Below are 26,952 nucleotides of genomic sequence, written 5' to 3' on the forward strand. Positions count from 1 at the left end.
GTTTCTAGTGTGAAATGGTATGTCTGGATTTGTTCCCAGAGGTCTCTGCCCTTTGGCTCGCAGGTTGGGTATCCCCAGGTCGTGTGAGGAGCGTTAAAATCTCCTACTATGAGCAGCGTGTGGGGGCCCACCTCCCTCCTTGTGAGCGAGAATAAGCGGTTAAATCGATGTGCCCTGGATTTAGGAGTGATGTAGGTGTTTAGAATATATAGTCTGTTCGCTCCTTTTTTGCGTGGGAGGACAGTAATTAGGTCGTGGGGGATAGTGACGCTGTTGAACTGGCTCCTATATGCCGGTATATTTCTGTGTACGAGAACCGCCGTTTTGAGGTCGGTCGCACTTTGAAAGGTCTTATAGCCGGGCAATTTAACAACTGTGTTTGTCTCCTGCAGCGCTATAATTTCCGGGGGGGGGGGGGGGGGGGGGGCATCTAGGCTTTGGAGATACATCTGTAAATTATGTTTTTTTTACGTTTATATCCCCGGCAATTCCACTGCCAGACCTTAATGGGGTTGCTCTTATTGTTGTTCTTGTGGGGCATTATGTCTTTCAGGTTGGGGTATGTGACTGGTAGCGATACTGAGCCTGTTCATTATTTCTTGCATAAAGGGGTGTAGTTTCGATCTGTAGGAGTTCATTTCTGATCGGAAGGTTTTCAATGCTGTTTTGCATGGTGGTCATGTTTTCGTGGAGTGCGGTGTTTCCTCTCCCGATTGCGATTATTTTACGGCCTAGTTCTTGTTGCTGAAGGGATTCTCCTGTGGGGTTGGGGATTTGTACGGTGGTTACCGCAATCGCTCTTTTTTCGGGGGCGGGCGAGGTGGCCTCTTCAGCGGGGAAATTTGGATGTGAGATTGCCGCGTTTTGACTGCGGATCCTGTGGAGTTGCTCTCTTAAGACATTATTTTCTTGCCTAAGGGTGGCCATTTCGGCTCTGATGTTGGCTAGCTCATCTGCCAGTTCCTTGGGGACGGTTGGGGGGGTTAGGGCCGAGGTGGAGGTGTGGCAGGCCCCATCATCGAACTTATTGATTTGTCGTTACCGGCGGTCGTCTGTGATGTCGTCGGGAGGGTGTCCCACCCCTTGTGGTTGGCCTTGGGCCGGGGCTTGGATGGGGTTTGTTGTCGATTGGTCGATGGGGATCTCTTCTGCCTCGATTGGGACCTTGTTTGGGCTCTTTCCTTTATCGGGTCCTTGGTCCTCCTGGAACGGCGGCGTTCATGCAGGGCGGGCCATTCCTGTTGGTTTTGAGGGTTCAGAGGAGTGTTTTCTTTCTCTTTCTCCTTCTCGGGCGGCGGGTGTTGGGGGCGAAGCATGGCTATGGGTCTACCTTGTGTCGATGCCTCCAGAAATATTGCGGTGCCGTTCGTGAGGTTCATCATTATGTATCCAGTGTGGGGGCGTGGAGTCCTGCGATGGTGGTAATGATCATGGATTAGAGCTCAGCCACGATTCTTGGGACGAGGGCCGTCAGGGCTGCCCTGATTTCCGCCTGGATAGCTGCACGAAGCGTTTCATCCAGTTGTGTTGGGGACGGCGATGGCGGTGTATACAGAGGTCGATCGCGGTTGATATTTTCCCGCACGGACGACACCATGTCTTCGGTATCGGCGGTTGTAGACGTCTCCCGCCGAGAAGACAAGAGCGGGAACTCCTCTGTCCCTCGGAAATGTGGCTGTGATGATTGAGTGTCTGATAGTTGTCGGGCAGTACGAGTATTTTCCTGTGGGGTTCGGTTTTCGTCGGATGTTCCCTTCATTTGTGGATTAGCCTCGAGCAGACTTAAGAGCAGTTCTTTAACCAGTGCAGTGAAGGTGTGATGAAGGTTCATTTCCGTCGCTACACACTTTTGGTGGAAGTCATTCAGCACCTCCGAGGAATTCCCCGAGTGACCGCACATGCATTGCGCTCGTGTCGCATGCCCTCTCAGAAGAGTAGGAAAGAGAGGAGGAGGAGCAGCAGCGTGCGCCTCAGGCGATCTGGGGACGGCCGCGATCATTTGGGTAGACCGGAAGCCGAGGCTGGTAGGGGTCGGCTGCCAGAGAAGTATGCGGGAGGGTTGGGTGAGTCCCACTAGCTCTTTTGCAGGGGAGGCTGGTTGGTTCCGTGGGATGCCTACTGCTGTTGTCATTCCCGCTCCGGCTTCTCTCAGACGCGTTGGAGGCGGACCCGTTTGTGTAAGGACGTTTGTCTTCCCTCTGGTGTTCTTCCTGGAGCAGCGAAACAAGCGGTGGCCAACTTACTGCCTTCGTCCGTCGCATATCGATGTCGCCAAAAGGAGGCTCGCTCCGTGCAGGCCAAAATGCTCCGCGGGAGGATGATTCCGGCAAACCAAAGGGCTCGATATGCCGACCTCCAGTCATCGCTCTCCGCAATTGGGACCGCTCACTGGGTGACGGCACGGATCGGCAGCGCATCTCTCGTCTAGGCATCCCGCCATCTCCTCGGTTGCATCGCATGAGTTGACGACTGCGGCCGCAGTTTGACGATGATGGGGGCCCCCGAGTATCCGTGTCTCCACGAATCCAGGTGCCCCCGTGTCTCGAGAAGGATCTCTCTCCCCTGCGTTGCGACACCGCTGCATCGTGGCGCCGAGTGGGGGTGGTGGGTTTGTGGCCAACGGAGAGCTCTGCGTTCCGGCTCGGTGTTTCCTGACCTGCATGGAGTACACGCGCAAAGGTAGGTGTGCCTCTCCGTGGGTTGTTTTCTGCTTGTGGCGGTTCCGATGTTGATATTGATGTGAGCGGGGGCATCTCCATGGAGGTCTGCCGGTCGTGATGGCGATTCCTTTGAGTCGTTTTTTGTTCTTTAGCCGGATAAACCCTGTACCACCGCGAGCCGAGAGTCACGTGGTCAGGCATACTTGGGCCCTCAAAAAAGACGAAGATTGATGTGCCTTTTCCCTTACGGGCGATGTTCAGGATGGTCCCTTTTGCCTCCACCATAGTCCGAATCAGTTGTAGAGAGTGTTCGCCGGCCATGCCATGCACTGCTCCCACGGAGGCGTTTGTCGGCGTAGCTGGGAAAGAGCGCATCGGAATTTGGACCAGGACCAGGTTGCGGACGAGCAGAAGCCTGTCTCTGGTTTCAATCTAGGGTGTGCCAACCGGTAGGATGTTTTTAGAAGGATTTAGTCGGATGTTTGCGACGGCCGTCTTGCTGAAAGCGCTTCTGATTTCTTTAAAAATTTTGCTCCGTTGTGTTGCTCCGAATGGGCGACTTTCTAGCGAGGGATGAAAAAGCACGGTGTAGAGTTTATCAATTTTGTCTGTTGGCTTTTTGAGTTTTCTCTCCGATCGGTATGTGACCAGCGTGTAGCCCTCCTGGGTGAGGAATTCGGCAGGCGCAACCCCGCATGGACGGCGCTCACCTGGCGGATCATGACTGGTCGGTGCTGCTGTTCCGACGTTAGGCTCCCCGTCGGGATTGTCCCCCCCAAGGCTGTTCGAAGCTGTTCGATGTGGGCACGTTCACCCCCGTCGTTTCGCCGTTGTTGGTGCTTAACTCGGGTGTCTCGTTCATTACCCTCTCCACGGGCATGGGGCGCGAGACGGAGGAAGCCTCTCGCTGAGTCGCTGCCGGTGAGTCCGGGGCACGGCCGGGGTGTAAAGGAGGCGCGTGTTCTCTCTCTCAGTCTTCCAAAATGGGTGACTTCGGCAGAGTTGGGGGCGCGTGGGCGTGGCCTCCCTCCAGGCACCTCGGGAGGCCGGCAATGGTCCCGGTTTGAATCTCGTCGACCGTTGGGGCCGTCCTGACCGCCGGCGCTCCCGAGTCAATCCTTTCAATGACGGGATGCCGATGATTGGTGGTCTTGAGCTCGCTAGCCTCCCCTGAACCATTCCGTTTTGTATCCATGGCAGTCGCTGGAGCGTGGGCGCCTCGAGGACACAGCGGTCGGGGGCGAAGGCGTCTTGGGCTCCCTGGAGCATCACGTCAAGGGGGGGCCATGTTGGATTTGGCCGGCGTCTTAAGTTTTCCCTCTAAACCATCTCCGGGTCCCTAATCCGCGACTGGGTCTTCAAATCTATCTTGTGTTTTTTTCTACGCGTTTGCGCTTTGTTTCGTGCGAACTGATTGATATCAAACCTTCAGAGATTTTGTCGAAAGAAGTAAAAAGACGAGAGCTCGCGTGAAGGTGGTCGAGCCAAGCTGGCCCCCTCCTGCTGTCTGGAAACCGCGTACGTCTGTCTCACCGCTGCCCGGACCGCGTCGAGGAGGAAGACCGTTGTGACGGTTGGGAGATGGCGTCCGCGCACCGTCAGTGGCTGCGCACGGAGAGCAGCCCGCGGCGCTTCTGCCCTCTCGCACAACAAGGCTAAGATTAGACGCTCAATCAAGCGGCGCACTGAGACGGTGTGAAGTGGTTACGACGCGGTCAAAGTCAGTAGGTGAGGTATAATAATAATAATAATAATCAATCAATCAATCAATCAATCAATGTTTTTATTCGTGCCCGGGAACAACCTTGCGGTCTTGGTACAGGTGCACTGTGTTAACATGTAAGGCAGAACAGGGTATAAAGCAATAGTACGGACAACACAAACAACGGACAAGCCCTAGAAAAATACACTTAAAAATTATAAAAAGTAAACACAAAGTCACAACACACGATAAGCTTAATGGTACTACCGCCAACACCAATTGCTAGAAAGAAAGAAAAAAAAATGCATTCAAAGTGGGGAATAATAATAATCAATCAATCAATCAATCAATCAATCAATCAATGTTTTTATTCGTGCCCAGGAACAACCTTGCGGTCTTGGTACAGGTGCACTGTGTTAACATGTAAGGCAGAACAGGGCATAAAGCAATAGTACGGACAACACACACAACGGACAAGCCCTAGAAAAATACACTTAAAAATTATAAAAAGTAAACACAAAGTCACAACACACGATAAGCTTAATGGTACTACCGCCACCACCAATTGCTAGAAAGAAAGAAAAAAAATGCATTCGAAGTGGGGAATTTCGGCGTGAACGCCGCAAGTTAGTGCATACAGTTCAAATTTAAGTGATGGCCTTTAACGTTTTTACAAACTGCAGCGTGTTATTGTTAAATATGTCGAGTGTTTCAGAAAAAGAAGAATTATAAGTATGCCCAAGTCTGGACACAGGATCGTGGAGGTTGAGTAGACGCCCGTTGCAGAAGGACGCATTTTGCCTTGTTGTTTTTAGAGGAATTTTTAAGAGTACTCTTGACGTCAATACCGTGCAATCAGTGACGGCGTGGACAAGTTTGTATAAAAATAAGATATCGGCAAGTTCTCTCCTACGAAGCAGGGTAGGTAGTGCCACGCTACGCTGAACAGGGACAGGGACATCGGTAGTGGTGGGCACAATACGCGCTGAGCAACGATGTCTATAGATGGAAAGAAACTTGTTCTGAACACGTTCTATTTTCGAGGAATTTGTGGCACAAATTCCATTCCATACAACAGAAGCGTATTCAAGCTGTGGTCGACACAATGCACTGTAGAGTATAAGAAATGTGCAGGGGTTAATAAACTCTTTAGTGATGCGGCACGCACTCCCGAGCGTGCGCAGAGCTGCGTTCACGATGTGATCAACATGACTGGAGAAGTGTAGGGTGCTGTCAAACACCACGCCAAGATCTTTGATTCTGTTCATACGTTCCAAAAGGTCTGTCTGAATAACATATGGAAATACAATGTTATGTGTCTTACGAGTGTACGACACGACTTTCGTTTTAGAGCTATTTATCTTCAGGTCATTCTCCCGGCACCATTCTTCAAAAGCATCAACATCTCTTTGTAGCAAAACACAGTCTCGGTCTTCTCGTACCTCCATAAATATCTTAATATCATCTGCGTACTGAAGAAATGAAGAGTGACGAATCACAGTCGAAACATCATTAACAAAAACTGAAAACAGAAGAGGTCCGAGAACGGAGCCCTGAGGCACACCCGTTGTCGCCTCATAAGTAGCAGAATAATTATTGTTCGAGCTAACAAAGCACTTCCGGTCACGCAAATAACTTTCGAGCAATGAAAGCAATGAGTTGTGAATATCTAGCTTTGACAGTTTAGCCAGTAACATCTCATGATTAACAATGTCAAACGCTTTACTTAGGTCAAAGTAAATCACATCAAGCTGGCCTCTGTTAGCGACGGCGTGAGCAGCGGTTGACATAAAACAGGCGAGATTAGTTGTAGTCGAGCGACCCGCCATAAATCCATGTTGGTTAGGGATAAGATAACGCTTGAGATTGAATGACAATATTTTGTGTAGTGCCACTTCGAGGAGCTTCGAAAATGTGCATAGAAGAGATATAGGTCTGTAGTTCGACACATTTGTTTTTGGACCGGACTTATGCACAGGTACAACAAGTGCCGTTTTCCACATGGCGGGAAAGACCTCATTCTTTATGCAGTTGTTAAAAATCTGTACTAGAACAGGAATAAATATGGCACTGTATGCCTTCAAGAGGACTGACGGAATACCATCATGGCCAGAAGACAATGATGGTTTCATTTTTTTTACACACTCATGCAGTAGCTCCTCGTCAAAGAGTGCAATACAGGATGCCTTCCCAGAGACAGCTGGCGCGGCAGTAGTTGAAGGGGTTGGATGATGCTTAAAAACAGACTGGAAGTGGCGTGCAAAAATTTCACAAACATCTGTCGTCGAGTTTCCCTGTGAGTTCAGCAGGGTGATCTCTCCTCTACCTTTTGTCTGGGACCGAGAGCGAACATACTTCCAGAATTCTTTGGGATTTTTAGATAGCTGCAACTCGACGGAATCAGTGTACGCCTGACGATCACGTTTAAAAACTTCCTTGCAGAGATACCTAAAGCGCCCAAATTCTGATTTTAATTCGGGGGTATCGTTCTTTTTAAACTTTCGATGAGTGCGCAATTTCTTATTCATTAAAGTACGTAATTCGTGCGAGAACCAGAAGGGAAACTTTGAGCCTGATGTTTTACGAAGCGGGATGAATTGATCCATTCCTCCTCGGACGATTCGAGTGAATCGAAAATTCGAGAATAATAATAATAATAATAATAATAATAATAATAATAATAATAATAATAATAATAATAATAATAATAATAATAATAATAATAATAATAATAATAATAATAATAATAATAATAATAATAATAATAATAATAATAATAATCAATCAATCAATCAATCAATGTTTTTATTCGTGCCCAGGAACAACCTTGCGGTCTTGGTACAGGTGCACTGTGTTAACATGTAAGGCAGAACAGGGCATAAAGCAATAGTACGGACAACACACACAACGAAACAGCCCTAGAAAAATACATTTAAAAATTATAAAAAGTAAACACAAAGTCACAACACACAATAAGCTTAATGGTACTACCGCCACCACCAATTGCTAGAAAGAAAGAAAAAAAATGCATTCAAAGTGGGGAATTTCGGTGTGAACGCCGCAAGTTAGTGCATACAGTTCAAATTTAAGTGATGGCCTTTAACGTTTTTACAAACTGCAGCGTGTTATTGTTAAATATGTCGAGTGTTTCAGAAAAAGAAGAATTATAAGTATGCCCAAGTCTGGACACTGGATCGTGGAGGTTGAGTAGACGCCTGTTGCAGAAGGACGCATTTTGCCTTGTTGTTTTTAGAGGAATTTTTAAGAGTACTCTTGACGTCAATACCGTGCAATCAGTGACGGCGTGGACAAGTTTGTATAATAATAAGATATCGGCAAGTTCTCTCCTACGAAGCAGGGTAGGTAGTGCCGCGCTACGCTGAACAGGGACAGGGACATCAGTAGTGGTGGGCACAATGCGCGCTGAGCAACGATGTCTATAGATGGAAAGAAACTTGTTCTGAACCCGTTCTATTTTCGAGGAATTTGTGGCACAAATTCCATTCCATACAACAGAAGCGTATTCAAGCTGTGGTCGACACAATGCACTGTAGAGTATAAGGAATGTGTAGGGGTTAATAAACTCTTTAGTGATGCGGCATAATAATAATAATAATAATAATAATAATAATAATAATAAATAAATCTTTATTCTCAAATTGCCCAGTACCAAGATCAGTTTCGGGCCCGATCAAAGCCATCAGGGGCTTGTAGGATCAGACCCAGCAGTTTAATTGACAAAAGTATCACAGGCACGGCGACGACGAACACACAACCAACACACAGACAATAGGCTAAGCCTCACAGGGCCCAGGAGTCACACAGGCACGACGAGGACGAGAACACAACACACACTCAGTTGGATCAACATTGTAGATCCTTCGAGTCGCACAGGCACGACAACGACGAGCACACGCCAACAATCACTCAGTTGGTAGAACCACGGAGGGCCTTAATAATAATAATCAATCAATCAATGTTTTTATTGAAGTGCCCAGGAACAACCTTGCGGTCTTAGTACAGGTGCACTCAGGAAACATGGAAATCAACACTACACACAACAAACAAACAGTAAACAATAAAACACTTAAAAAAGATCACATATGTCACATAAACTCGCTAGGCTATACCACCACGATAGCGAAAGGAAAGGAAAGCGAGAGTATAAAAATTGGTTCTAAAGAACTTAATCAGGTGCAAAAAAAAAAAAAAAAAAAAGGGAAGTCAAATTTAGGTGAGGAACTTCAGCGCTCTGATGAACTCCGGTGTGTTATTGTTAAATATATCAATATAGTCTGTAAAAGAGGAATTGTAGGTGTGCCCAATTCTCGACACGGGGTCGTGAAGATTTGTTACGGGAGCATTGTAGAAGGATGCATTTTGCCTTGTAGTTTTTACGGGAATTTTCAAACGCACATTTGATATCAATGATGTGCAGTCAGTGATGCCATGAATAAGTTTGTACAGAAATAGGATGTCGGCATGTTCTCTCCTACGCCGCAGGGTGGGCAATGCCAAGCTATGTTGGACTGGGACTGCTGGATCATCAATAATAATAATAATAATAATAATAATAATAATCAAGAATCAAGAATAATTTTTATTAGGTGTCCAGGAACGACCATGCGGTCTTGGTACTGGCACACCGAAACTTACACACTACAAAAAGTGGGGAAAATATAAAAAAAAGAATGATAAGAAAAACATAAAATACTCAGGGCATTGAGTAAAAGATATGATACATATAACGCATTCCGAAACAAAAATACAATATACACAACAAGGAAAGAACGGAACACAGGGTCCGAACGCAGAGTAGGAAGACTAGCACAATAATGAATATACCTTATTAAAATAACATATAATAACATCACAATCACGACAGGTTCAGCGAGACTCATACAAGACTCTGAGAGATCTGACAACTTCTGTTACACCAAAATGTCAAGATCACTTGCAATGCCAATATAGGCCCGACACATACGAAATATGGGGTCCAGGATACTTAACGTCCGAGGAGAGTAAAAAGACGTTGTCAAACGGCTCGCTGTCCGAGGAACTCGTAAACATGTTGTGGGATTTGTTGACTTCACGCCCTAGTCCTCATTGAGGTAAGAAATACCCACCGCGTAGTCCGCTCTTTGCGCGGCTACGGCCGGGTCCGTCCATTGCCTTTTTTTGGGTACCGGTGGACGAGAGACAACACCAACACAGCGAGTCCATTTTCGACGTGTTTATTGACTCAAATGTCAACATGCTTCGCTCTTAGACAGGAAAACTCTGGGCGCTGGATCAATTGCCAGTATCACCCGGTCGGTTTCCCGCGCTGCCGCAATAGACCGATTCACGGAAAGCTAGAGGCCCACAAAGAAAAAGCAAGCTCCGCAGAGCCAGGCCTTCCGCCGACGAGAGCCCCCGGCCCTCATTCGGGGCCGGCTTACGTAGCCTCGGAGATATGGACGCGCCCGGGGATGCCGCTAGCAGTCGCGTCCATTATAACTCTCAAGCGTGTGCCGAAGGCAACATTCACCCAAAGTGGGCAAGGAAGAACCGGCCCCTTCGGGGAATTCGGCCTCGTAGTTCCTTGTATCCGGGAGGCCGACGCCATTGGTGACGACGACTCCCAAAGCCTGCTCGAAGCTAGGCCTGGATAGGGATATAGGGAACCCCATGGTTCCCACAATATCTGTGAGAGCAGCTCTGAACAGCCGGCCATGCCATGAAAGACTTTAGAAAGGAAATAATAATAATAATTTTTATTGCCCGTTGCAGAAGGACGCATTTTGCCTTGTTGTTTTTAGAGGAATTTTTAAGAGTACTCTTGACGTCAATACCGTGCAATCAGTGACGGCGTGGACAAGTTTGTATAAAAATAAGATATCGGCAAGTTCTCTCCTACGAAGCAGGGTAGGTAGTGCCACGCTACGCTGAACAGGGACAGGGACATCGGTAGTGGTGGGCACAATACGCGCTGAGCAACGATGTCTATAGATGGAAAGAAACTTGTTCTGAACACGTTCTATTTTCGAGGAATTTGTGGCACAAATTCCATTCCATACAACAGAAGCGTATTCAAGCTGTGGTCGACACAATGCACTGTAGAGTATAAGAAATGTGCAGGGGTTAATAAACTCTTTAGTGATGCGGCACGCACTCCCGAGCGTGCGCAGAGCTGCGTTCACGATGTGATCAACATGACTGGAGAAGTGTAGGGTGCTGTCAAACACCACGCCAAGATCTTTGATTCTGTTCATACGTTCCAAAAGGTCTGTCTGAATAACATATGGAAATACAATGTTATGTGTCTTACGAGTGTACGACACGACTTTCGTTTTAGAGCTATTTATCTTCAGGTCATTCTCCCGGCACCATTCTTCAAAAGCATCAACATCTCTTTGTAGCAAAACACAGTCTCGGTCTTCTCGTACCTCCATAAATATCTTAATATCATCTGCGTACTGAAGAAATGAAGAGTGACGAATCACAGTCGAAACATCATTAACAAAAACTGAAAACAGAAGAGGTCCGAGAACGGAGCCCTGAGGCACACCCGTTGTCGCCTCATAAGTAGCAGAATAATTATTGTTCGAGCTAACAAAGCACTTCCGGTCACGCAAATAACTTTCGAGCAATGAAAGCAATGTGTTGTGAATATCTAGCTTTGACAGTTTAGCCAGTAACATCTCATGATTAACAATGTCAAACGCTTTACTTAGGTCAAAGTAAATCACATCAAGCTGGCCTCTGTTAGCGACGGCGTGAGCAGCGGTTGACATAAAACAGGCGAGATTAGTTGTGGTCGAGCGACCCGCCATAAATCCATGTTGGTTAGGGATAAGATAACGCTTGAGATTGAATGACAATATTTTGTGTAGTGCCACTTCGAGGAGCTTCGAAAATGTGCATAGAAGAGATATAGGTCTGTAGTTCGACACATTTGTTTTTGGACCGGACTTATGCACAGGTACAACAAGTGCCGTTTTCCACATGGCGGGAAAGACCTCATTCTTTATGCAGTTGTTAAAAATCTGTACTAGAACAGGAATAAATATGGCACTGTATGCCTTCAAGAGGACTGACGGAATACCATCATGGCCAGAAGACAATGATGGTTTCATTTTTTTTACACACTCATGCAGTAGCTCCTCGTCAAAGAGTGCAATACAGGATGCCTTCCCAGAGACAGCTGGCGCGGCAGTAGTTGAAGGGGTTGGATGATGCTTAAAAACAGACTGGAAGTGGCGTGCAAAAATTTCACAAACATCTGTCGTCGAGTTTCCCTGTGAGTTCAGCAGGGTGATCTCTCCTCTACCTTTTGTCTGGGACCGAGAGCGAACATACTTCCAGAATTCTTTGGGATTTTTAGATAGCTGCAACTCGACGGAATCAGTGTACGCCTGACGATCACGTTTAAAAACTTCCTTGCAGAGATACCTAAAGCGCCCAAATTCTGATTTTAATTCGGGGGTATCGTTCTTTTTAAACTTTCGATGAGTGCGCAATTTCTTATTCATTAAAGTACGTAATTCGTGCGAGAACCAGAAGGGAAACTTTGAGCCTGATGTTTTACGAAGCGGGATGAATTGATCCATTCCTCCTCGGACGATTCGAGTGAATCGAAAATTCGAGAATAATAATAATAATAATAATAATAATAATAATAATAATAATAATAATAATAATAATAATAATAATAATAATAATAATAATAATAATAATAATAATAATAATAATAATAATAATAATAATAATAATAATAATAATAATCAATCAATCAATCAATCAATGTTTTTATTCGTGCCCAGGAACAACCTTGCGGTCTTGGTACAGGTGCACTGTGTTAACATGTAAGGCAGAACAGGGCATAAAGCAATAGTACGGACAACACACACAACGAAACAGCCCTAGAAAAATACATTTAAAAATTATAAAAAGTAAACACAAAGTCACAACACACAATAAGCTTAATGGTACTACCGCCACCACCAATTGCTAGAAAGAAAGAAAAAAAATGCATTCAAAGTGGGGAATTTCGGTGTGAACGCCGCAAGTTAGTGCATACAGTTCAAATTTAAGTGATGGCCTTTAACGTTTTTACAAACTGCAGCGTGTTATTGTTAAATATGTCGAGTGTTTCAGAAAAAGAAGAATTATAAGTATGCCCAAGTCTGGACACTGGATCGTGGAGGTTGAGTAGACGCCTGTTGCAGAAGGACGCATTTTGCCTTGTTGTTTTTAGAGGAATTTTTAAGAGTACTCTTGACGTCAATACCGTGCAATCAGTGACGGCGTGGACAAGTTTGTATAATAATAAGATATCGGCAAGTTCTCTCCTACGAAGCAGGGTAGGTAGTGCCGCGCTACGCTGAACAGGGACAGGGACATCAGTAGTGGTGGGCACAATGCGCGCTGAGCAACGATGTCTATAGATGGAAAGAAACTTGTTCTGAACCCGTTCTATTTTCGAGGAATTTGTGGCACAAATTCCATTCCATACAACAGAAGCGTATTCAAGCTGTGGTCGACACAATGCACTGTAGAGTATAAGGAATGTGTAGGGGTTAATAAACTCTTTAGTGATGCGGCATAATAATAATAATAATAATAATAATAATAATAATAATAAATAAATCTTTATTCTCAAATTGCCCAGTACCAAGATCAGTTTCGGGCCCGATCAAAGCCATCAGGGGCTTGTAGGATCAGACCCAGCAGTTTAATTGACAAAAGTATCACAGGCACGGCGACGACGAACACACAACCAACACACAGACAATAGGCTAAGCCTCACAGGGCCCAGGAGTCACACAGGCACGACGAGGACGAGAACACAACACACACTCAGTTGGATCAACATTGTAGATCCTTCGAGTCGCACAGGCACGACAACGACGAGCACACGCCAACAATCACTCAGTTGGTAGAACCACGGAGGGCCTTAATAATAATAATCAATCAATCAATGTTTTTATTGAAGTGCCCAGGAACAACCTTGCGGTCTTAGTACAGGTGCACTCAGGAAACATGGAAATCAACACTACACACAACAAACAAACAGTAAACAATAAAACACTTAAAAAAGATCACATATGTCACATAAACTCGCTAGGCTATACCACCACGATAGCGAAAGGAAAGGAAAGCGAGAGTATAAAAATTGGTTCTAAAGAACTTAATCAGGTGCAAAAAAAAAAAAAAAAAAAAGGGAAGTCAAATTTAGGTGAGGAACTTCAGCGCTCTGATGAACTCCGGTGTGTTATTGTTAAATATATCAATATAGTCTGTAAAAGAGGAATTGTAGGTGTGCCCAATTCTCGACACGGGGTCGTGAAGATTTGTTACGGGAGCATTGTAGAAGGATGCATTTTGCCTTGTAGTTTTTACGGGAATTTTCAAACGCACATTTGATATCAATGATGTGCAGTCAGTGATGCCATGAATAAGTTTGTACAGAAATAGGATGTCGGCATGTTCTCTCCTACGCCGCAGGGTGGGCAATGCCAAGCTATGTTGGACTGGGACTGCTGGATCATCAATAATAATAATAATAATAATAATAATAATAATCAAGAATCAAGAATAATTTTTATTAGGTGTCCAGGAACGACCATGCGGTCTTGGTACTGGCACACCGAAACTTACACACTACAAAAAGTGGGGAAAATATAAAAAAAAGAATGATAAGAAAAACATAAAATACTCAGGGCATTGAGTAAAAGATATGATACATATAACGCATTCCGAAACAAAAATACAATATACACAACAAGGAAAGAACGGAACACAGGGTCCGAACGCAGAGTAGGAAGACTAGCACAATAATGAATATACCTTATTAAAATAACATATAATAACATCACAATCACGACAGGTTCAGCGAGACTCATACAAGACTCTGAGAGATCTGACAACTTCTGTTACACCAAAATGTCAAGATCACTTGCAATGCCAATATAGGCCCGACACATACGAAATATGGGGTCCAGGATACTTAACGTCCGAGGAGAGTAAAAAGACGTTGTCAAACGGCTCGCTGTCCGAGGAACTCGTAAACATGTTGTGGGATTTGTTGACTTCACGCCCTAGTCCTCATTGAGGTAAGAAATACCCACCGCGTAGTCCGCTCTTTGCGCGGCTACGGCCGGGTCCGTCCATTGCCTTTTTTTGGGTACCGGTGGACGAGAGACAACACCAACACAGCGAGTCCATTTTCGACGTGTTTATTGACTCAAATGTCAACATGCTTCGCTCTTAGACAGGAAAACTCTGGGCGCTGGATCAATTGCCAGTATCACCCGGTCGGTTTCCCGCGCTGCCGCAATAGACCGATTCACGGAAAGCTAGAGGCCCACAAAGAAAAAGCAAGCTCCGCAGAGCCAGGCCTTCCGCCGACGAGAGCCCCCGGCCCTCATTCGGGGCCGGCTTACGTAGCCTCGGAGATATGGACGCGCCCGGGGATGCCGCTAGCAGTCGCGTCCATTATAACTCTCAAGCGTGTGCCGAAGGCAACATTCACCCAAAGTGGGCAAGGAAGAACCGGCCCCTTCGGGGAATTCGGCCTCGTAGTTCCTTGTATCCGGGAGGCCGACGCCATTGGTGACGACGACTCCCAAAGCCTGCTCGAAGCTAGGCCTGGATAGGGATATAGGGAACCCCATGGTTCCCACAATATCTGTGAGAGCAGCTCTGAACAGCCGGCCATGCCATGAAAGACTTTAGAAAGGAAATAATAATAATAATTTTTATTGCACGTATCTCATATTAGTACATCAGAACGCAGGCATGTCGAAAGCCGAAAAGGGCTTGTGGGACTGTGCCCTGCAGTGGCATAGAATATTAAAAAAATACATACGCAGAATGAAAAAAAAAAAAAAGGAAACATTGGCGACGAAAAATACACTTTTCTACACAAAGCAAAAGATAAGAGGTTAAAAGAGCATAAGAATCACATGCCATCCCTCCCCCCGCCCCCCGAAAAATACGACAAAATCTGGAGGGTAAAAATATATAAGAAATGCCGCGCGTTGCGGAAACAGTTGCGATACAGATGTTACAACAAACACCAAAACCATAACTCAGCGTCGCAGATAGCTGGTTTTAAACAAGATAACAAGATACGCGTCAAGTTTAGAATAACTCGAAACAATGTAATACAGAAAAGCACTACTACTACTACTACTACTGCTACTACTACTACTCCTAATAATACTAATAATAGTTTATTGCACCAACACAGAACCAGGTGCGGGTCCATCAAAGCCATCTAGGGCTTGTATGATCAACACCGTCTTGATGAGCATGCTACTCATGAAGTGAAACAGAAAATCACAAATACTAACAAAATTTGTTTTCGGAGTCACTTAAATAAAAGAAAAAAGGTAATTTAGTATGATTTCTCACACTATGGTGACACCAGATTACCATCAAACTTAAGGCAGGGATACACAAAACATCAGAATTTGTTTTCACCATCGGTCTTGAGACGGGCCTTAGCAAACACAGTTAAGGGCTTTCTTTAATTTTGCAGCGACTCTATGTTATGTCAGTCTTCGTAAAGCTCATTAGATATCTTTGGTACGTAAAATGATCTTACGCATTCTCCATAATGCGTTCTTCTTCTGGGCACTTCAAACCGTTGATTGCTCCTGAAAGACCTAGACACATACTTGGGATAATTAAAGGAATTGTCCATAGTGCCTGGTGATAATTGTGTACTTGAACGGGGTTTCAAAATTAGGCAACTCTAACGCTTTAGACAAGTTGTCCTCTGCCAGAAACTCCGAGTTGTAGGCTACACTTCTCAGCATACCTTTCAAGATACCATCAATCCTGGTGTGCCATCGCCTGGGGCAGTTTCTAAATAAAGTAATGCCATACCTTAAAATACTGTATCCCAGTGTCTGCATAATAAGTATCCGAATTGACATGGGGACAAACACTCTAATAAAATACCGTAGACAGGATGCTCTTCTCAGTCGTTTGCAAATATTTGCAATCTGCGTGTTCCAGGATAAATCAGAATCGAACATAATTTTCATGTACTTAACATCACGAACATATTCAACAGGAACACATGAACAATCGGCACAACATGACGTATGCAAAATCAAGGGCCTATCTAAGCAGACACTCCTCAGCGGGTTTAAAAGAACAGACAAGTTTTGCTTTTGAGCGATTGATATTAATAAGGTTTGACGCAAACCAATTCAACAGGTTATAGCGTCATCCTGCAGCATATCTAACGCGGTACTATATTGCTAATAGCGAGATAAAAGCAGGGTGGCATCCGGGTACTGATAAAGGGTACATTTCTGAATACAAGATTACACGTCGTTGACATAAATGTTAAATAATAGAGGTGACAAAGTCCGACGCTGCGGCACTCCAGCTCTCCGCCAAGCTCTAAAACGTTTTCTGTCGCCAATCAAAGTCATCTGAGACCGGTTTGTTAAAAAGTTAGTAAGAAGTGAAAGAAATGTACCTCTGAAACCTTAAAAATTGAGTTTTTGAAGCAGTATGTTCTGACTAATCGAACGCCTTGGATAGATAAAAAAGCAGCACAGGAGATTTGATTATTGTCGAAACTGGTGTTCAACGCGTCCGATAGCTCTTCCAGTAGAGGCTGTGTGCCGCGACCCTTGACAAAACCGTATTGGCGGGATGACATAAGGTTATGCTTCTCAAAAAAAATGACGTTGAACAGATGCTTCTCCAAAAGTTTAGACAACGAAGGCAAGATCGATATTGGGCGATAACTTTCGAAATTTCCTCTAGTCCCACCCTTGAATAACGGCTTAACCGTTGCAGTTTTTAGGTTGACCGGTATGCAACCAGAAGTTAGTATTTTGTTTAGAATAATGAGTAGCACATTACACAAGGCGTCAAAGCTTCTTCAGAGCTCACCCATCGCACTGTTGTAGCCACCGGCTGGTTTTTTGGAGCTGAGGCCAGACATTAAAGAATACAACTCCTGCCTGTCCAAGCACGAAAGGAAGCAGACGGAGCTACGCTTCTCTTCAATGTCACGGTTCTTTCCTCCCAGTCTTTGACAGCTACGGAAAACAAAACGAAATAAGCATTAAAGTCGTTTGCAAGTGAGAATGCATCGCGTCCAAAACATATCTCTAATTCGGAGGTTGCCCGTATAGGAATCCCGTGGAGTTCGTTTCTAAGACTCCATGTCTTGGCAAAGTCACTAGATGATTGAAGATTTTTTTTTATTACCTTCTTTTAGCCGAACGCAGCAAGGCGTCGGCGCGGTTTCTGGATATCTTGAGGTATCCGTCTTCGTTGTTTACTCTTTGGATTCTTCCGGCTGCCCGACCATGCCAACTCCTTTAGCTTAACTGCTGCCAAAATGCCAGCATCCAACCACGGAAGGTCAGGCTTTCTTTTTCGAACTCTCACCTCTATTATGCAATTCAGCTTTAAAGAATTTAGAACTTCAGTAAACCTGTCATAAAGTTCGGATGTACTTGACGAGCCAACAAGATCCTCCCAGAGGAAACGCCTGATGAGCTCATCGCAACGTTTCCCATCATCTATAGTGATTGTTCGTCGGGATTGGGAGCGCTCTGGCGTATTCTCCCCAAAAAGACAACGACACGCAACAAAGAAATGGTTTGCCCTTTTTCTGGCAAATCGCGGCTGATCTGATTAAAAGGTCAGGCGCTCTTATGTTCGATCGGTTGACACCTACTTGTTCAAAATATGATCCTCTCTTGTGGCCGAGTCAATCAGGAAGTCAACACCGAATTCCGCGAGCAAATTTAAACGATCCACCGCGTGGATTTTAGAAGGCGTCAGCATATCAATGTTAATATCTCCCGTAACGCATAAACAGCGTCCAGTCTCCAGGCCTTCGAGTGGCGTCCAGAGCTTCCGAATGGAGCTGACAGTGCTTTCGGATAGCTATCTGTACAGAGCAAGCAGAAAGAAACTGCATTGTGAGTTTGTTATTTTTTGAGCTAAGCATTCGGCTGCTTTGAACGTGAGATCCCGACGTTCTGCGTGCCAGCCATTCTTGACGAATACGGCTGTACCGCCCCCCTCTTCTGCCGTGTCGTGCGAAACAAAATTGTTTAAAACCATCGAGATGATAAAATTCAGTTTATCCATCATGAGCGTTGGTTTTCGATAGTACAAACGCATCAACGTCGGTGATGACACCTCTTATCAAAAAACACAACTGGTCCCAATATTTTCTAAAGTTGCGAATATTTACCTGTACCACAGCGTATGTGATGCCGTCGCTAAGTGCGAAAATACTACTACAACTACAACTATCACTACTACTACTACTAATAATAATCAATCAATAAAATAATCAATTAATCAATCAATCAGTCAATAAGTCTGGCTTTCAGACATTATTATACAGTGCATAGGAACAACCCTGAGGTCTTGGTGCTGGTACTCTGGTGGATAAAAAAAATACATAATACACATCTCCGCCGAAAAGAAGATAAATGTCTAAGCATAATACTAGGCAGTACAGCAGTAATTAGTATAATAAAATAAAAAAACGAGGCAGTAACAGTAGGCACGGCACACAAGACCGCAGGACAACGAGTGCAACACTAGAAAGCACGCCATGGAGAGGACGAAATTCAGACATAAATAACCTCGAGGCTACTTATTGCTTATTGTTTTGATTTTGTTGTGACTGCTGTCTGTTAGCCAATTTTTCAATGCACTGCTCCTGAAATAGTTTGGCAGCTATATATCTCGAACTAAGTTGTGTTGGTCGTTTGTGTATATAACATCGTTCAATGTCTTGTTCGCTTTCTAGCGTAAATGCTAAAATGTACATGGCAAAGTGTAATGATGCTCACTGTTTCGTTTCATTGTTGTGCAGTATTTCGGTTGTCGGTTTCACGGTTTCTGCTCTTTAATATGTTCGTTGCACTGGCCTTGTCCCATATTGTACGTTTCAGTCATTGTTTAGAAGCCCGTCCTACAACGCCCTCCTTGAGAAGGCAGTAGTATCTGTAAATAAATAAATAAATAAAAATAACATAGTCATTCAGCAATGCTAATCCTGCACGGGCAGGTTTTTAATAGAAAGGACAAACGTCCAATAGTATAGGTAGAAAATATCAAGATTTTCAGAGTAATGATTCAAACGCTGTGCCATTCTCACAATTCGGTTTATCGGACTAAACGTTCCAGGAACATAAAAAGATGACAGAGGACGAGTGGGCTCATGTGGGACTCTAAGGCGCTGTTCAGATAACAGGCTCGGAGAATTGATGAGTCCATGCAGCGTTTTAAACAAAAATAGTAAGTCCGCGTTCTCTCGACGCTGGTGCAAGCTAAGCAAACCAACACGCTCCAAAGCAGAATCATATATTAAACATTGAACATCCTCCTTTATGTAGCGATCCTTAAAGACAGAAACAAACTTTTTGGCACACGTTTGATCTCCAAGTAGTGAGTTTTACAGATTCCATTCCAAACAAGTGAGGCATATTCTAACTACGACCTGGATAGCGAACATTATAACGTGATAAAAGCAGTCGGGTTTCCGAACTCCCTGGTTAAGCGGGAGGCAACGGCCAACATTCGCAATGACGAGTTAACCAGCCTACCAACGTGATCAAAAATTGCAAGCCAGAATCAGCCATGACTCCGAGATCTTTCATTCCACTTACTCGAGTCAAAATCTTCCCTGGAATATTATATGCAAAAGATATATTGTGAGTTTTCCGAGAGAGCGTCATGACCATTTGGTTTTGGACGAGTTCAAGAAAAGGTCGTTTTCAGAGCACCATCGGTACAAAGAATATGCACCTCCCTGGAGTTTAGCAGAATCATGTTCAGTAACTATTTCTCGATACATTTTTATATCGTAAGCATATTGCAGGAATGAAGAATTTAAAACAGCAAAAGACACGTCATTTACGAAAATTACGAACAGAAGGGGTCCTAAAACAGATCTCTGTATAATGAAGAGCGCATGTTGTTGACCCGGAAATACGGCTCTCTCTCTGACAAGTAGCTTTTGAACAAGTCGTGTGCTGAGCCACATACTCCATAGGAGGAAAGTTTGGATAAAAGAGATTGACTACGTCAGAGCACTTGCTTAAGTCAAAGTAGACAGTGCCTAACTGACCTCTGTTACATATCAGACGAGATGCGGCAGACATAACGCTAACAAGATTAGTAGTTGCTGATCTACCGCTCATAAAACTACGCTGATTGGGAATTGCTAAGTTTCGAAATTTGAAAGACAGGAATTGATGGACGACCATTTCAAAGAGCTTAGAAAATGGAGAGAAAAGAGAAATAGGTCTATAGTTACAAATATCACTTTTTCCCCGACTTTAAGACCGGAAGAACAGCAGCGACTTTCCACGTTTGAGGAAAGGTTCCGAACCTCAACGAGTTGTTAAATATGGAGTACGGTACCGGCGTGAATGTATCGTGACAGGTTTTGAGAATCACGGAGGGAATGCTGTCGGACCCTACTGGTAATGTTGCTCTTGTTTTCTTAATACAGGAACGTACGCTAGTGATGCAAAATTATCGACAAATTGACTATCGATACTATCGACAGTTTTTCGAAAACAGTCGATAGTGTAGAAGAACTATGGATAGTCGACTATCGATAGTACTATCGATAGTTTTTTTTACTATCGATAGTCAGATTTTTGGCGACTATCGATACTATCGATAGCACTATCGATAGTTTTGCACTACTACCATACGCATTCCTCATCGACATTAATGCAACTCAAAGAGTCACGAAACCGATCTAAGTGCGGCAGCCGAGATGCAGAATGCTGCGCACTATCCCTGTACACTGACCTAAAATGCTCAGCAAATAACTCAGGCACGGGACTTCGAGTCGCCCTCATAATTATCCAGGACAATCTTCGACTCGCCATGCCTCCGACAGCGTGAATTCATGCACCTTCAGAATTTCTTCGGGTTATTGACGAGATCTGATTCCACTGAGTAACGATGGGCTTGGCGGTCGCGATTTAGGACTGTTTTACATTGCTTTCTGCAGCTTTTGAACTTTACCTCCCACTTTAAAAGGCCGCATTTCTTAAACTTCCTGTGAAAGAAATCCTTTATTTTCAGTTGTTTTTTTAGCTCACTGGAACACCATATAGGAAAGCGAGACTTAGTTACTGTCCTTAAAGGAATAAAAGTATCCATGGCCTCCCGAACATTTCGCGTGAAGAGCATGACCAGGTCATTTACATCAGGCGACTTCAAGATCAATGCTTCATCAAAGCTCGTGAAGTAATTATGCATCCTGACATAGTCCCCTTCTGACAAATTACATGAGGTGTGGGGCGGGGAACCACCAGAATGAGCACGAGCGGAGGAATTTTCGAAATAAAGCACTATATCAGGTGCAGGATGATATGTATCCCGAGGAACTGATGGGAGTTCACCCCGTGCTACACGCACACTGTCCATATTTGAGAAGCATAAATCTAGAAAATTATATTATTGATTCCGAACAATATTGTGTTCTGTGAGATTTAAGAAAGAAGAAAAGTTTAAGAGCTGGGTGCCTTTCTGCCTGCAGTAAAAGTTGTTCGTAAAAACATCAAACTTCGGCCAGTTGACCCCAGGAGCAATAAAATCCCCCAAGAGAGAGACACCGCATCCCTGTAAGTCATTCGCTGTATTCTCTATGCCGACAAGACAACTATGAAGTTCGTCTGGCGGGGTCTGGGGAGGGAGGGAGGTAAAATAAACCGATTCAAACGCCTACTTCCTTTGCAGCCTCAATCTCGACCCATACAGTCCGGGGAAGTTTCTCCAAGTCTTCGCGTCTCCTTGAGTGGTAGCGCCTGTCGACTGCGACCAACACTCTACCTCCCGTTCTGCTCCACGGGGTAACATCTCGATCGCCACGGCGCACCTCAAAACAAGGCGGGAAGTAATCGGAGGAGCCGATGCTAGAGCACAACCATGCTCCAGTTAAGCAAAATATAGAGCAATTGAATAAGGTAACATTAGAGAAAAAGCTATCAGCTTTTGCACGTTGCACGAACGTTTTGGTAATAATAATAAGTGCTTAATAATAATAATAATAATAATAATAATAATAATAATAATAATAATAATAATAATAATAATAATAATAATAATATTTTATTCCAGCATTTGATTTTTTTCATTATGTTAGACTCGGGTCTGTCGAAGCCAGGGTTGGCTTGTGTGACACGACCCAGCAATGATGTTAGCCAATGTGAGTGGTAGACGGGCGTTCTTGGTGTGCTAATAGCAGTCACTTTAGAAGTTCAGAAATAGTTCACAAATGACAGTCAGTATAGATATATGAAATAGTTCACAAATGGCAGTCAGTATAGATATTTGAAATAATTCACAAATGGCAAAATAAGAAGCACAGAGATGATTGCTATAACTACACTATACCATCCTTCATGACAAAGTAATATTTAAACACATGGATAAATCAATGTACACTTTCAAAAAGTAATAAAAAAAAATGTTTGCAAAAAAAAAAAAAAAAACCGGATATGTGTATACAGGCATGTATCACACAAAGATGCACAGAGGCATATATATATATACACAAATTTAGATCTACAGATGCGTTCACGGATACACAAATATACAGTACTCACAGCATAGACACGGATAAAGACACAAACAAATGTCTATGTGGATTCAGCACCAACTGAAGAAACGTCCAAAAAGCTCAAAATGTTATTCGCAAAAAAAAAAAAATGCATACATGGTTTTTAGCACATTTTTTTCAGGTGCTTTTTTAAAGATCGTAGAGAATCGAGTTGATTAAAAACGTCTGGTAATTTGTTGAAGATGTCAGGCACGTAAAATGAACGTAGACTCTTTCCGTAGTTGGTGTATATTCGAGGAATTATAAAGCGTTCACTATTTCTTATAGAGCGCTGAACAAAATGAGGCGTTTTAAACGGGCTATTCCAATAATGCTTTAGGATGACACATCGTTGAAAAAGAGGAAGAAAACGCGGTAGGCTCACTTGTGCGAATACGTCACCATCCTGTATTAATTTGGGATCATAGGCAACGTTTTTGGCGATGCTCTTAAGAATGACATCCATTTTTGTTCTCCAAAGAGCTGAACAGTTTGCGAAGATTGTAATTCCGTATCGCAGAGCTCCATACGCGGTAGCATTAACGACCATTTTTCTGACGGAGATGGGGAGGAAGGTTTTGATGAGATATAATAAACATGATATATTTCGTAGTCTCTTAGCCAAATAATCCAAGTGTGTATTCCATGTTAAATCGCTATCGAAAAAAATGCCCAAGTATTTTACTGTATTTACGTATGGTATAGGCGTACAGCTGCAAGAGACACAAGACGATGAATGCAATATAAAAGGTATGTCTATGCATGTCCGCTTGAGTGGGTTACGGAAACAGACAAGTTTTGTTTTTTGCACATTCACAGATATTCGATTTGCTTCAAACCAGTTCATGACTCTTGTAGAATTTATTTGTAGCATGTTGATTGCACAGCGCAGGCTGATATGAGTAGATAGCAACAATGTGTCATCTGCATATTGGTAAACTGTACATCCTGATGTTGATCGGGCGAGATCGTTCACGTAAAGATTAAACAGCAAGGGGGACAGGACCGAGCCTTGTGGTACTCCCTTCTGTAGGCATACTTTGGCGCTTGTTTTGTTGCAAACTAATACTTGTTGCGATCTGTCAGTCAGGAAGTTTTGAAGCAACGAAAAAAATGGACCCCGAAATCCGTAATTGCAAAGTTTTTCCAGCAGTGTTTGGTGATTGATAGAATCAAACGCTTTTGACACATCAAGAAAGAGTGCGCACGTAAACTGATTATTATCGAATGAGGTGTGTAAAGTATCAGACATATCCTCGAGTGCCGAGATGGTGCTGCGGCCTGCGATAAAGCCGTATTGTTTAGGTGATAGAATATTATATTTGTCAAGGAAGGCGCTCATTGTTTTTAAAAATATGTTTTTCGAGAACCAATGCCAAACAAGGAAGAATAGATATGGGACGATAGTTTTTTACAATGTCACGTGCACCATTTTTATAAAGAGGTCTGACAATTGCGCTTTTGAAATTTTTGGGGAAAACTCCGGTGTCTATAATTCCGTTTAGTATGTGGAGGAGAACACGTTTTAAGACATTAAAATTGCGAAGCAAGTCGGTAAGTTTAATATTATCTATACCAGGAGACTTATGAGGCCTAAAGCTAAACAACAACATATGAAGATCTTGTTCAGTCATGTTTGGGAGAAAGGCAGAATTTGGGCAGGGTTTTTCCAGATTTACCGCCGAAACATTTACATCGTCAGATATGCCGGAGACTGAAGCAAAAAAACTATTGAAATTATCCGCCACAGAAAGCATATTGGAATTAAAGTTTTTTTCAATAACCTCATCGATAGAGTTCCGCGTATTGCCGCCTTTTACTTCATTTCCAAGAGACCAGGTTTTTGCAATATTAGTACGTGCGTCGAAGAACTTACGTTGGTAATGTTTCCGTTTCGCATAGCGTATGAGAGCGGTTACCCGATTTCTCTGGTTTGCGTATTGTAATTTTATATCTTGGGAATTTGGTGACCGGCGATAACGCGCCCATAAGATATCTTTAAGTTTAATTTCCGATATAATATCTGCTGTCAACCAAAGATGTTGCGGTCTTCGTTTTTTTGTCTTAATGACTTTTATACTCTTCTCCGTAAAATGCGCAAAGGCATCAACTAACTTTGTGTAGGCAGTCTGACAGTTCGCGGTGGTAACTAACTGTTCCCAATCATATGAGGGTATTAACTTGTCAAAAACGTGACTGTCGATAATAACAATCTGGTTTGAAGGCTTCTTGTTTTCTTCCGATACAATACCACAGTCTATTTGGCATGCCACAAAATAATGATCAGCCAGCTTTTGTGAGATGACTGCGGATTTCACAGACGCCCCTGAACTCCTGATGTCAATATGATCGAGGCACGAAAAAACAAGCTTTCCCTTTGTAAACTCTTCTCTCGTAGGTACGTTAATAATAGGAGAAATACCGTGGTTAGAAAGAAGCGTAAGGTAGTCACATACGTTCGATCGTGTGGATTTCAGTATGTCAATATTGAAATCGCCCACAAGGCATATGATCTCACTCTGGCCGATGTTAGCGATGTTTGCGTCAAGCTCATCTAGAAATGATTTAACATTGCTTGATGGAGGCCTATAAAACGCCAGAACCAATGTTGAAATTTGGCTATCGCACATTTTTATGGATAAGTACTCAGCGTGATTGAACGAGAACTTCAACTCAGCACAAGACCACCTCTCTTTAACGTAAATGGCTATGCCACCTCCGCGAGACGAGTCACGTGTACTAAAAAAGGACCGATATCCACACAAAGAAAATAGTTCCTTGTGTGTATCATGCATATTTATCTCAGTTAGAACAAAAACCTCTACGATGTGTTTAATGTTACGAATAACAACTTGAAACTCGTCCCAGTATTTCTTGATGCTCCTAATATTTACATGTACTATCACTACTGCTCTATTTACGAGTGGAAAAAAATTGCTTAGCGAAGAAAGATCAGTAAATTGTCGAGAATCGTTCATATAGGAACAGCAAGGGGTTAGCGATTAAACAATTTTCTCAAGGTCTCCAGCCTTAGAGACACGCACGGGAATGGAACCTTCAGCTTTTTTTGCGAATATTGTACCATTTTTAACCCACACAAAAGTATATCCTTTTTCTTTGCCCTTTGATCTCGCTTGCCAGAAAAGCTCTTTGTTTGCCTTAGTGAGGTTTTCATTAAAATATATTTTTTGCGGGTATTCTACATTAGAAAGCGAGCGGAGTTTTTTACGGGCACTCATCCATTTTTGTCTGATATCAGTAGAGGTGAATTGAACTAGGATAGGTGGAGTTGAGTCAGGCTTGGCCCGGAGGCGGCGGATATCAAGTATCTCGCTAGCCTGACAATTTTGCAAGTCTAGTTTGACTGAGAGGCCCTTCAGAATGGCACCCAAATCCTCGTTCGGAGCACAGGGAATTCCAGAAATTTCCATATTAGGTTGGCGATTATCCTGTTCTTTTTCATTTATGTCGAACTGCAGTCGCTGTATCACCAATGCTTGCTCTGATACTGTCGACTGCAGAGAGCTAACTTCCGACCTCAGTAACTTAACTTCACTTTCATTGTAGCTGACACGTGCAAGAATTGTGTCATATTGTTGGGATAAGAACGTTATAGAAGTCTGAACAGCTCCTACGGTCTCTTTTAGGGCCTCAACTGTAGGTCTCATTGATAATAGGACTTCAACGTTTGATGGTAGATCACTAAGCCTGTCAACACTGTCTTTCAGATTATGCAGAAGATCAAGTTTCTTGTTGACGGCAGCAAGTTGAACCGATATCGTGTTGTCATCATCCTGGGATATCGACTCTGACTCGGTATCAATGAAACTCGAGTGAGTTTTAGATTTCCTGCATGGGCCACATACCCAGATTTTGCGTTTTGCTTTGCCCATCGTCTTAAATGTACTCTCCGCAATGTGAGAGCATCGTTGGCCAAGATGGTACTGGCTGAGGCACTCGGAGCATTTCATGCCTCTCCCATC

This window comes from Ixodes scapularis, unplaced genomic scaffold, assembly GCF_016920785.2.
Source record: "Ixodes scapularis isolate PalLabHiFi unplaced genomic scaffold, ASM1692078v2 PGA_scaffold11__112_contigs__length_91849675, whole genome shotgun sequence".
NCBI lineage: Eukaryota > Metazoa > Arthropoda > Arachnida > Ixodida > Ixodidae > Ixodes > Ixodes scapularis.